General features: G+C 48.0%; 1 protein-coding gene across 2 annotated transcripts in view; it reads left to right on the top strand.

Moving 5' to 3' along the window:
- The first annotated feature begins 337 nt into the window (after window positions 1-337).
- Window positions 338-11,612, top strand: part of LOC138350668 (uncharacterized) — a 625,641-nt gene continuing 614,366 nt past the window's right edge. The window contains exon 1 of one of the 2 annotated variants that reach the window (XM_069301848.1): window positions 338-401. The gene's annotated coding sequence lies outside the window, so the exon portion shown is untranslated. The remainder of the gene's footprint in view (window positions 402-11,612) is intronic. The other variant, XM_069301849.1, reaches the window with a different exon arrangement.

Genomic DNA, 11,612 nt, shown 5'->3' with positions numbered 1-11,612 from the left:
TAGCTGGGGTGAGAGTGGTACTGGAGGTGGTGTTAGCTGGGATGAGAGTGGTACTGGAGGTGGTGTTAGCTGGGATGAGAGTCATACTGGAGGTGGTGTTAGCTGGGATGAGAGTGGTACTGGAGGTGGTGTTAGCTGGGGTGAGAGTGGTACTGGAGGTGGTGTTAGCTGGGATGAGAGTGGTACTGGAGGTGGTGTTAGCTGGGGTGAGAGTGGTACTGGAGGTGGTGTTAGCTGGGGTGAGAGTGGTACTGGAGATGCGGCGTTAACACTGTTATCAGTCTCTGGCGGATGTGTCCATATCTGTGTGTGTGGTGACCTTCCACTCCTCTCAGTTGTCTTTTATGGCTCCACAGTGTGTTGAGGAACCTGAAGCTGGTCACTGTGTAGTGAACTACCAGGTTGTTGTGTTGAGGAACCTGAAGCTGGCCACTGTGTAGTGAACTACCAGGTTGTTGTGTTGTGTTGAGGAACCTGAAGCTGGTCACTGTGTAGTGAACTACCAGGTTGTTGTGTTGAGGAACCTGAAGCTGGCCACTGTGTAGTGAACTACCAGGTTGTTGTGTTGAGGAACCTGAAGCTGGCCACTGTGTAGTGAACTACCAGGTTGTTGTGTTGAGGAACCTGAAGCTGGCCACTGTGTAGTGAACTACCAGGTTGTTGTGTTGAGGAACCTGAAGCTGGCCACTGTGTAGTGAACTACCAGGTTGTTGTGTTGAGGAACCTGAAGCTGGCCACTGTGTAGTGAACTACCAGGTTGTTGTGTTGAGGAACCTGAAGCTGGCCACTGTGTAGTGAACTACCAGGTTGTTGTGTTGAGGAACCTGAAGCTGGCCACTGTGTAGTGAACTACCAGGTTGTTGTGTTGAGGAACCTGAAGCTGGCCACTGTGTAGTGAACTACCAGGTTGTTGTGTTGAGGAACCTGAAGCTGGTCACTGTGTAGTGAACTACCAGGTTGTTGTGTTGTGGAACCTGAAGCTGGCCACTGTGTAGTGAACTACCAGGTTGTTGTGTTGTGTTGAGGAACCTGAAGCTGGCCACTGTGTAGTGAACTACCAGGTTGTTGTGTTGAGGAACCTGAAGCTGGCCACTGTGTAGTGAACTACCAGGTTGTTGTGTTGAGGAACCTGAAGCTGGTCACTGTGTAGTGAACTACCAGGTTGTTGTGTTGAGGAACCTGAAGGTGGTCACTGTGTAGTGAACTACCAGGTTGTTGTGTTGAGGAACCTGAAGCTGGTCACTGTGTAGTGAACTACCAGGTTGTTGTGTTGAGGAACCTGAAGCTGGCCACTGTGTAGTGAACTACCTGGTTGTTGTGTTGTGGAACCTGAAGCTGGCCACTGTGTAGTGAACTACCAGGTTGTTGTGTTGTGTTGAGGAACCTGAAGCTGGCCACTGTGTAGTGAACTACCAGGTTGTTGTGTTGAGGAACCTGAAGCTGGCCACTGTGTAGTGAACTACCAGGTTGTTGTGTTGTGTTGAGGAACCTGAAGCTGGCCACTGTGTAGTGAACTACCAGGTTGTTGTGTTGTGTTGAGGAACCTGAAGCTGGCCACTGTGTAGTGAACTACCAGGTTGTTGTGTTGTGTTGAGGAACCTGAAGCTGGTCACTGTGTAGTGAACTACCAGGTTGTTGTGTTGTGTTGAGGAACCTGAAGCTGGCCACTGTGTAGTGAACTACCAGGTTGTTGTGTTGTGTTGAGGAACCTGAAGCTGGCCACTGTGTAGTGAACTACCAGGTTGTTGTGTTGTGTTGAGGAACCTGAAGCTGGCCACTGTGTAGTGAACTACCAGGTTGTTGTGTTGAGGAACCTGAAGCTGGCCACTGTGTAGTGAACTACCAGGTTGTTGTGTTGAGGAACCTGAAGCTGGCCACTGTGTAGTGAACTACCAGGTTGTTGTGTTGAGGAACCTGAAGCTGGTCACTGTGTAGTGAACTACCAGGTTGTTGTGTTGTGTTGAGGAACCTGAAGCTGGCCACTGTGTAGTGAACTACCAGGTTGTTGTGTTGTGTTGAGGAACCTGAAGCTGGCCACTGTGTAGTGAACTACCAGGTTGTTGTGTTGAGGAACCTGAAGCTGGCCACTGTGTAGTGAACTACCAGGTTGTTGTGTTGAGGAACCTGAAGCTGGCCACTGTGTAGTGAACTACCAGGTTGTTGTGTTGTGGAACCTGAAGCTGGCCACTGTGTAGTGAACTACCAGGTTGTTGTGTTGAGGAACCTGAAGCTGGCCACTGTGTAGTGAACTACCAGGTTGTTGTGTTGAGGAACCTGAAGCTGGCCACTGTGTAGTGAACTACCAGGTTGTTGTGTTGTGTTGAGGAACCTGAAGCTGGCCACTGTGTAGTGAACTACCAGGTTGTTGTGTTGAGGAACCTGAAGCTGGCCACTGTGTAGTGAACTACCAGGTTGTTGTGTTGAGGAACCTGAAGCTGGCCACTGTGTAGTGAACTACCAGGTAGTTGTGTTGTGTTGAGGAACCTGAAGCTGGCCACTGTGTAGTGAACTACCAGGTTGTTGTGTTGTGTTGAGGAACCTGAAGCTGGCCACTGTGTAGTGAACTACCAGGTTGTTGTGTTGAGGAACCTGAAGCTGGCCACTGTGTAGTGAACTACCAGGTTGTTGTGTTGAGGAACCTGAAGCTGGCCACTGTGTAGTGAACTACCAGGTTGTTGTGTTGTGTTGAGGAACCTGAAGCTGGCCACTGTGTAGTGAACTACCAGGTTGTTGTGTTGAGGAACCTGAAGATGGCCAATGTGTAGTGAACTACCAGGTTGTTGTGTTGAGGAACCTGAAGCTGGTCACTGTGTAGTGAACTACCAGGTTGTTGTGTTGTGTTGAGGAACCTGAAGCTGGCCACTGTGTAGTGAACTACCAGGTTGTTGTGTTGAGGAACCTGAAGCTGGCCACTGTGTAGTGAACTACCAGGTTGTTGTGTTGAGGAACCTGAAGCTGGCCACTGTGTAGTGAACTACCAGGTTGTTGTGTTGAGGAACCTGAAGCTGGCCACTGTGTAGTGAACTACCAGGTTGTTGTGTTGAGGAACCTGAAGCTGGCCACTGTGTAGTGAACTACCAGGTTGTTGTGTTGAGGAACCTGAAGCTGGTCACTGTGTAGTGAACTACCAGGTTGTTGTGTTGAGGAACCTGAAGCTGGCCACTGTGTAGTGAACTACCAGGTTGTTGTGTTGAGGAACCTGAAGCTGGCCACTGTGTAGTGAACTACCAGGTTGTTGTGTTGAGGAACCTGAAGCTGGCCACTGTGTAGTGAACTACCAGGTTGTTGTGTTGTGTTGAGGAACCTGAAGCTGGCCACTGTGTAGTGAACTACCAGGTTGTTGTGTTGTGTTGAGGAACCTGAAGCTGGCCACTGTGTAGTGAACTACCAGGTTGTTGTGTTGAGGAACCTGAAGCTGGCCACTGTGTAGTGAACTACCAGGTTGTTGTGTTGAGGAACCTGAAGCTGGCAACTGTGTAGTGAACTACCAGGTTGTTGTGTTGAGGAACCTGAAGCTGGCCACTGTGTAGTGAACTACCAGGTTGTTGTGTTGTGTTGAGGAACCTGAAGCTGGCCACTGTGTAGTGAACTACCAGGTTGTTGTGTTGAGGAACCTGAAGCTGGTCACTGTGTAGTGAACTACCAGGTTGTTGTGTTGTGTTGAGGAACCTGAAGCTGGCCACTGTGTAGTGAACTACCAGGTTGTTGTGTTGTGTTGAGGAACCTGAAGCTGGCCACTGTGTAGTGAACTACCAGGTTGTTGTGTTGTGTTGAGGAACCTGAAGCTGGCCACTGTGTAGTGAACTACCAGGTTGTTGTGTTGTGTTGAGGAACCTGAAGCTGGCCACTGTGTAGTGAACTACCAGGTTGTTGTGCTGTGTTGAGGAACCTGAAGCTGGTCACTGTGTAGTGAACTACCAGGTTGTTGTGTTGAGGAACCTGAAGCTGGCCACTGTGTAGTGAACTACCAGGTTGTTGTGTTGAGGAACCTGAAGCTGGCCACTGTGTAGTGAACTACCAGGTTGTTGTGTTGTGTTGAGGAACCTGAAGCTGGTCACTGTGTAGTGAACTACCAGGTTGTTGTGTTGAGGAACTTGAAGCTGGTCACTGTGTAGTGAACTACCAGGTTGTTGTGTTGAGGAACCTGAAGCTGGCCACTGTGTAGTGAACTACCAGGTTGTTGTGTTGAGGAACCTGAAGCTGGCCACTGTGTAGTGAACTACCAGGTTGTTGTGTTGTGTTGAGGAACCTGAAGCTGGTCACTGTGTAGTGAACTACCAGGTTGTTGTGTTGAGGAACCTGAAGCTGGCCACTGTGTAGTGAACTACCAGGTTGTTGTGTTGAGGAACCTGAAGCTGGCCACTGTGTAGTGAACTACCAGGTTGTTGTGTTGAGGAACCTGAAGCTGGCCACTGTGTAGTGAACTACCAGGTTGTTGTGTTGAGGAACCTGAAGCTGGCCACTGTGTAGTGAACTACCAGGTTGTTGTGTTGAGGAACCTGAAGCTGGCCACTGTGTAGTGAACTACCAGGTTGTTGTGTTGAGGAACCTGAAGCTGGCCACTGTGTAGTGAACTACCAGGTTGTTGTGTTGAGGAACCTGAAGCTGGTCACTGTGTAGTGAACTACCAGGTTGTTGTGTTGAGGAACCTGAAGCTGGCCACTGTGTAGTGAACTACCAGGTTGTTGTGTTGTGTTGAGGAACCTGAAGCTGGCCACTGTGTAGTGAACTACCAGGTTGTTGTGTTGAGGAACCTGAAGCTGGTCACTGTGTAGTGAACTACCAGGTTGTTGTGTTGAGGAACCTGAAGCTGGCCACTGTGTAGTGAACTACCAGGTTGTTGTGTTGAGGAACCTGAAGCTGGCCACTGTGTAGTGAACTACCAGGTTGTTGTGTTGTGTTGAGGAACCTGAAGCTGGCCACTGTGTAGTGAACTACCAGGTTGTTGTGTTGAGGAACCTGAAGCTGGCCACTGTGTAGTGAACTACCAGGTTGTTGTGTTGTGTTGAGGAACCTGAAGCTGGCCACTGTGTAGTGAACTACCAGGTTGTTGTGTTGAGGAACCTGAAGCTGGCCACTGTGTAGTGAACTACCAGGTTGTTGTGTTGTGGAACCTGAAGCTGGCCACTGTGTAGTGAACTACCAGGTTGTTGTGTTGTGTTGAGGAACCTGAAGCTGGGCACTGTGTAGTGAACTACCAGGTTGTTGTGTTGAGGAACCTGAAGCTGGCCACTGTGTAGTGAACTACCAGGTTGTTGTGTTGAGGAACCTGAAGCTGGCCACTGTGTAGTGAACTACCAGGTTGTTGTGTTGAGGAACCTGAAGCTGGCCACTGTGTAGTGAACTACCAGGTTGTTGTGTTGAGGAACCTGAAGCTGGCCACTGTGTAGTGAACTACCGGGTTGTTGTGTTGAGGAACCTGAAGCTGGTCACTGTGTAGTGAACTACCAGGTTGTTGTGTTGTGTTGAGGAACCTGAAGCTGGCCACTGTGTAGTGAACTACCAGGTTGTTGTGTTGAGGAACCTGAAGCTGGTCACTGTGTAGTGAACTACCAGGTTGTTGTGTTGTGTTGAGGAACCTGAAGCTGGCCACTGTGTAGTGAACTACCAGGTTGTTGTGTTGAGGAACCTGAAGCTGGCCACTGTGTAGTGAACTACCAGGTTGTTGTGTTGAGGAACCTGAAGCTGGCCACTGTGTAGTGAACTACCAGGTTGTTGTGTTGAGGAACCTGAAGCTGGCCACTGTGTAGTGAACTACCAGGTTATTGTGTTGAGGAACCTGAAGCTGGTCACTGTGTAGTGAACTACCAGGTTGTTGTGTTGAGGAACCTGAAGCTGGCCACTGTGTAGTGAACTACCAGGTTGTTGTGTTGTGTTGAGGAACCTGAAGCTGGCCACTGTGTAGTGAACTACCAGGTTGTTGTGTTGAGGAACCTGAAGCTGGTCACTGTGTAGTGAACTACCAGGTTGTTGTGTTGAGGAACCTGAAGCTGGCCACTGTGTAGTGAACTACCAGGTTGTTGTGTTGAGGAACCTGAAGCTGGCCACTGTGTAGTGAACTACCAGGTTGTTGTGTTGTGTTGAGGAACCTGAAGCTGGCCACTGTGTAGTGAACTACCAGGTTGTTGTGTTGAGGAACCTGAAGCTGGCCACTGTGTAGTGAACTACCAGGTTGTTGTGTTGTGTTGAGGAACCTGAAGCTGGCCACTGTGTAGTGAACTACCAGGTTGTTGTGTTGTGGAACCTGAAGCTGGCCACTGTGTAGTGAACTACCAGGTTGTTGTGTTGTGTTGAGGAACCTGAAGCTGGGCACTGTGTAGTGAACTACCAGGTTGTTGTGTTGAGGAACCTGAAGCTGGCCACTGTGTAGTGAACTACCAGGTTGTTGTGTTGAGGAACCTGAAGCTGGCCACTGTGTAGTGAACTACCAGGTTGTTGTGTTGAGGAACCTGAAGCTGGCCACTGTGTAGTGAACTACCAGGTTGTTGTGTTGAGGAACCTGAAGCTGGTCACTGTGTAGTGAACTACCAGGTTGTTGTGTTGAGGAACCTGAAGCTGGTCACTGTGTAGTGAACTACCAGGTTGTTGTGTTGAGGAACCTGAAGCTGGCCACTGTGTAGTGAACTACCAGGTTGTTGTGTTGTGTTGAGGAACCTGAAGCTGGTCACTGTGTAGTGAACTACCAGGTTGTTGTGTTGTGTTGTGGAACCTGAAGCTGGCCACTGTGTAGTGAACTACCAGGTTGTTGTGTTGTGTTGTGGAACCTGAAGCTGGCCACTGTGTAGTGAACTACCAGGTTGTTGTGTTGAGGAACCTGAAGCTGGTCACTGTGTAGTGAACTACCAGGTTGTTGTGTTGTGGAACCTGAAGCTGGTCACTGTGTAGTGAACTACCAGGTTGTTGTGTTGAGGAACCTGAAGCTGGTCACTGTGTAGTGAACTACCAGGTTGTTGTGTTGTGTTGAGGAACCTGAAGCTGGCCACTGTGTAGTGAACTACCAGGTTGTTGTGTTGAGGAACCTGAAGCTGGTCACTGTGTAGTGAACTACCAGGTTGTTGTGTTGAGGAACCTGAAGCTGGTCACTGTGTAGTGAACTACCAGGTTGTTGTGTTGTGGAACCTGAAGCTGGTCACTGTGTAGTGAACTACCAGGTTGTTGTGTTGAGGAACCTGAAGCTGGTCACTGTGTAGTGAACTACCAGGTTGTTGTGTTGAGGAACCTGAAGCTGGTCACTGTGTAGTGAACTACCAGGTTGTTGTGTTGTGTTGAGGAACCTGAAGCTGGCCACTGTGTAGTGAACTACCAGGTTGTTGTGTTGAGGAACCTGAAGCTGGTCACTGTGTAGTGAACTACCAGGTTGTTGTGTTGAGGAACCTGAAGCTGGCCACTGTGTAGTGAACTACCAGGTTGTTGTGTTGAGGAACCTGAAGCTGGTCACTGTGTAGTGAACTACCAGGTTGTTGTGTTGAGGAACCTGAAGCTGGCCACTGTGTAGTGAACTACCAGGTTGTTGTGTTGTGTTGAGGAACCTGAAGCTGGCCACTGTGTAGTGAACTACCAGGTTGTTGTGTTGTGTTGAGGAACCTGAAGCTGGCCACTGTGTAGTGAACTACCAGGTTGTTGTGTTGAGGAACCTGAAGCTGGCCACTGTGTAGTGAACTACCAGGTTGTTGTGTTGAGGAACCTGAAGCTGGCCACTGTGTAGTGAACTACCAGGTTGTTGTGTTGTGTTGAGGAACCTGAAGCTGGCCACTGTGTAGTGAACTACCAGGTTGTTGTGTTGAGGAACCTGAAGCTGGCCACTGTGTAGTGAACTACCAGGTTGTTGTGTTGAGGAACCTGAAGCTGGCCACTGTGTAGTGAACTACCAGGTTGTTGTGTTGAGGAACCTGAAGCTGGTCACTGTGTAGTGAACTACCAGGTTGTTGTGTTGAGGAACCTGAAGCTGGCCACTGTGTAGTGAACTACCAGGTTGTTGTGTTGAGGAACCTGAAGCTGGCCTCTGTGTAGTGAACTACCAGGTTGTTGTGTTGTGTTGAGGAACCTGAAGCTGGCCACTGTGTAGTGAACTACCAGGTTGTTGTGTTGTGTTGAGGAACCTGAAGCTGGCCACTGTGTAGTGAACTATCAGGTGTTGTGTTGAGGAACCTGAAGCTGGCCACTGTGTAGTGAACTACCAGGTTGTTGTGTTGAGGAACCTGAAGCTGGCCACTGTGTAGTGAACTACCAGGTTGTTGTGTTGTGTTGAGGAACCTGAAGCTGGCCACTGTGTAGTGAACTACCAGGTTGTTGTGTTGAGGAACCTGAAGCTGGCCACTGTGTAGTGAACTACCAGGTTGTTGTGTTGAGGAACCTGAAGCTGGCCACTGTGTAGTGAACTACCAGGTTGTTGTGTTGAGGAACCTGAAGCTGGTCACTGTGTAGTGAACTACCAGGTTGTTGTGTTGAGGAACCTGAAGCTGGCCACTGTGTAGTGAACTACCAGGTTGTTGTGTTGTGTTGAGGAACCTGAAGCTGGCCACTGTGTAGTGAACTACCAGGTTGTTGTGTTACGTTAACCTTTCCCTGCTATATGGTGGACTGGCAGGTGTGTGGACAGTGTTGTAGTGAAGTTATCAGTGAAGATAGTGTTAAGTGTAACTTTCCCTGCTGTATGGTGGACTGGCAGGTGTGTGGACAGTGTTGTAGTGAAGTTATCAGTGAAGACAGTGTTAAGTGTAACTTTCCCTGCTGTATGGTGGACTGACAGGTGTGTGGACAGTGTTGTAGTGAAGTTATCAGGGAAGACAGTGTTAAGTGTAACTTTCCCTGCTGTATGGTGGACTGGCAGGTGTGTGGCCAGTGTTGTAGTGAAGTTATCAGTGAAGATAGTGTTAAGTGTAACTTTCCCTGCTATATGGTGGACTGGCAGGTGTGTGGACAGTGTTGTAGTGAAGTTATGGAGGAAAATATTGTTAAGTGACTCACATATTTATATTTATCGTCATTGTTTAAGTTACTGGCAGTAAATTTATTCGAAATGGTTTTATAATTTACTAGTAGGGACACCCGGCGGAGCCCGGGTCTCTCTGTCTCTCTCTCTCTCTCTCTCTCTCTCTCTCTCTCTCTCTCTCTCTCTCTCTCTCTCTCTCTCTCTCTCTCTCTCTCTCTCTCTCTCTCTCTCTCTCTTTCTCTCTCTCTCTCTCTCTCTCTCTCTCTCTCTCTCTCTCTCTCTCTCTCTCTCTCTCTCTCTCTCTCTCAGAAGGAAGGAAGAAGCAAGACTGCTGCTAGTTCAGAAGGAAGACTGTTGCTAGTTCAGAAGGAAGACTGTTGCTAGTTCAGAAGGAAGACTGTTGCTAGTTCAGAAGGAAGACTGTTGCTAGTTCAGAAGGAAGACTGGTGCTAGTTCAGAAGGAAGACTGTTGCTAGTTCAGAAGGAAGACCGTTGCTAGTTCAGAAGGAAGACTGGTGCTAGTTCAGAAGGAAGACTGTTGCTAGTTCAGAAGGAAGACTGTTGCTAGTTCAGAAGGAAGACTGGTGCTAGTTCAGAAGGAAGACTGTTGCTAGTTCAGAAGCAAGACTGTTGCTAGTTCAGAAGGAAGACTGTTGCTAGTTCAGAAGGAAGACTGGTGCTAGTTCAGAAGGAAGACTGTTGCTAGTTCAGAAGGAAGACTGTTGCTAGTTCAGAAGGAAGACTGGTGCTAGTTCAGAAGGAAGACTGTTGCTAGTTCAGAAGGAAGACTGTTGCTAGTTCAGAAGGAAGACTGTTGCTAGTTCAGAAGGAAGACTGTTGCTAGTTCAGAAGGAAGACTGTTGCTAGTTCAGGAGGAAGACTGTTGCTAGTTCAGAAGGAAGACTGTTGCTAGTTCAGAAGGAAGACTGTTGCTAGTTCAGAAGGAAGACTGGTGCTAGTTCAGAAGGAAGACTGTTGCTAGTTCAGGAGGAAGACTGGTGCTAGTTCAGAAGGAAGACTGTTGCTAGTTCAGAAGGAAGACTGTTGCTAGTTCAGGAGGAAGACTGTTGCTAGTTCAGAAGGAAGACTGTTGCTAGTTCAGAAGGAAGACTGGTGCTAGTTCAGAAGGAAGACTGTTGCTAGTTCAGAAGCAAGACTGTTGCTAGTTCAGAAGGAAGACTGTTGCTAGTTCAGAAGGAAGACTGGTGCTAGTTCAGAAGGAAGACTGTTGCTAGTTCAGAAGGAAGACTGTTGCTAGTTCAGAAGCAAGACTGTTGCTAGTTCAGAAGGAAGACTGTTGCTAGTTCAGAAGGAAGACTGGTGCTAGTTCAGAAGGAAGACTGTTGCTAGTTCAGAAGGAAGACTGTTGCTAGTTCAGAAGGAAGACTGTTGCTAGTTCAGAAGGAAGACTGTTGCTAGTTCAGAAGGAAGACTGGTGCTAGTTCAGAAGGAAGACTGTTGCTAGTTCAGAAGGAAGACTGTTGCTAGTTCAGAAGGAAGACTGTTGCTAGTTCAGAAGGAAGACTGTTGCTAGTTCAGAAGGAAGACTGTTGCTAGTTCAGAAGGAAGACTGTTGCTAGTTCAGAAGGAAGACTGTTGCTAGTTCAGAAGGAAGACAGTTGCTAGTTCAGAAGGAAGACAGTTGCTAGTTCAGAAGGAAGACTGTTGCTAGTTCAGAAGGAAGACTGTTGCTAGTTCAGAAGGAAGACTGTTGCTAGTTCAGAAGGAAGACTGTTGCTAGTTCAGAAGGAAGACTGTTGCTAGTTCAGAAGGAAGACTGTTGCTAGTTCAGGAGGAAGACTGTTGCTAGTTCAGGAGGAAGACTGTTGCTAGTTCAAAAGGAAGACTGTTGCTGGTTCAGAAGGAAGACTGTTGCTAGTTCAGAAGGAAGACTGTTGCTAGTTCAGAAGGAAGACTGTTGCTAGTTCAGAAGGAAGACTGTTGCTAGTTCAGAAGTAAGACTGTTGCTAGTTCAGAAGGAAGACTGTTGCTAGTTCAGAAGGAAGACTGTTGCTAGTTCAGAAGGAAGACTGTTGCTAGTTCAGAAGGAAGACTGTTGCTAGTTCAGAAGGAAGACTGTTGCTAGTTCAGGAGGAAGACTGTTGCTAGTTCAGAAGGAAGACTGTTGCTAGTTCAGAAGGAAGACTGTTGCTAGTTCAGAAGGAAGACAGGTTATTCAAGTTACTTGAAAGACTGGAAGTTTCAGTTTAGTACATAAATATATTGAATAAAGGTAAGAGTATTCTGGGATATATTTCTAGATGTTGTAGCACCAATATATCTAATAGAATTGTTCACCTTGCTCCTGCCCTTGTTGAGCCCCAGTTGGATTATACTGTTCATTGTTGGTCTCTGTATTACAGAATGAACATAAGTTCACTTGGTCTTGTTCAGAGAATAATAACAATCAATAACAGGAATTAGAAACCTCCTTTATGAAGAGAGATTAAGAAAAACTAAATTCACATTCTCTTATTCGTCCTTTATGGACATCTAGGCGACCCTTTATATGCCTCTAGGCGGCCCTTTATGTGCCTCTAGGCGGCCCTTTATGTGCCTCTAGGCGCCCCTTTATGTGCCTCTAGGCGGCCCCTTTATGTGCCTCTAGGCGCCCTTTTATGTGCCTCTAGGCGGTCCCTTTATGTGCCTCTAGGCGCCCCTTTATGTGCCTCTAGGCGGC

Source organism: Procambarus clarkii, chromosome 46 (assembly GCF_040958095.1).
Source record: "Procambarus clarkii isolate CNS0578487 chromosome 46, FALCON_Pclarkii_2.0, whole genome shotgun sequence".
Lineage (NCBI taxonomy): Eukaryota > Metazoa > Arthropoda > Malacostraca > Decapoda > Cambaridae > Procambarus > Procambarus clarkii.
This window is presented reverse-complemented; position numbering and strand designations above follow the sequence as displayed.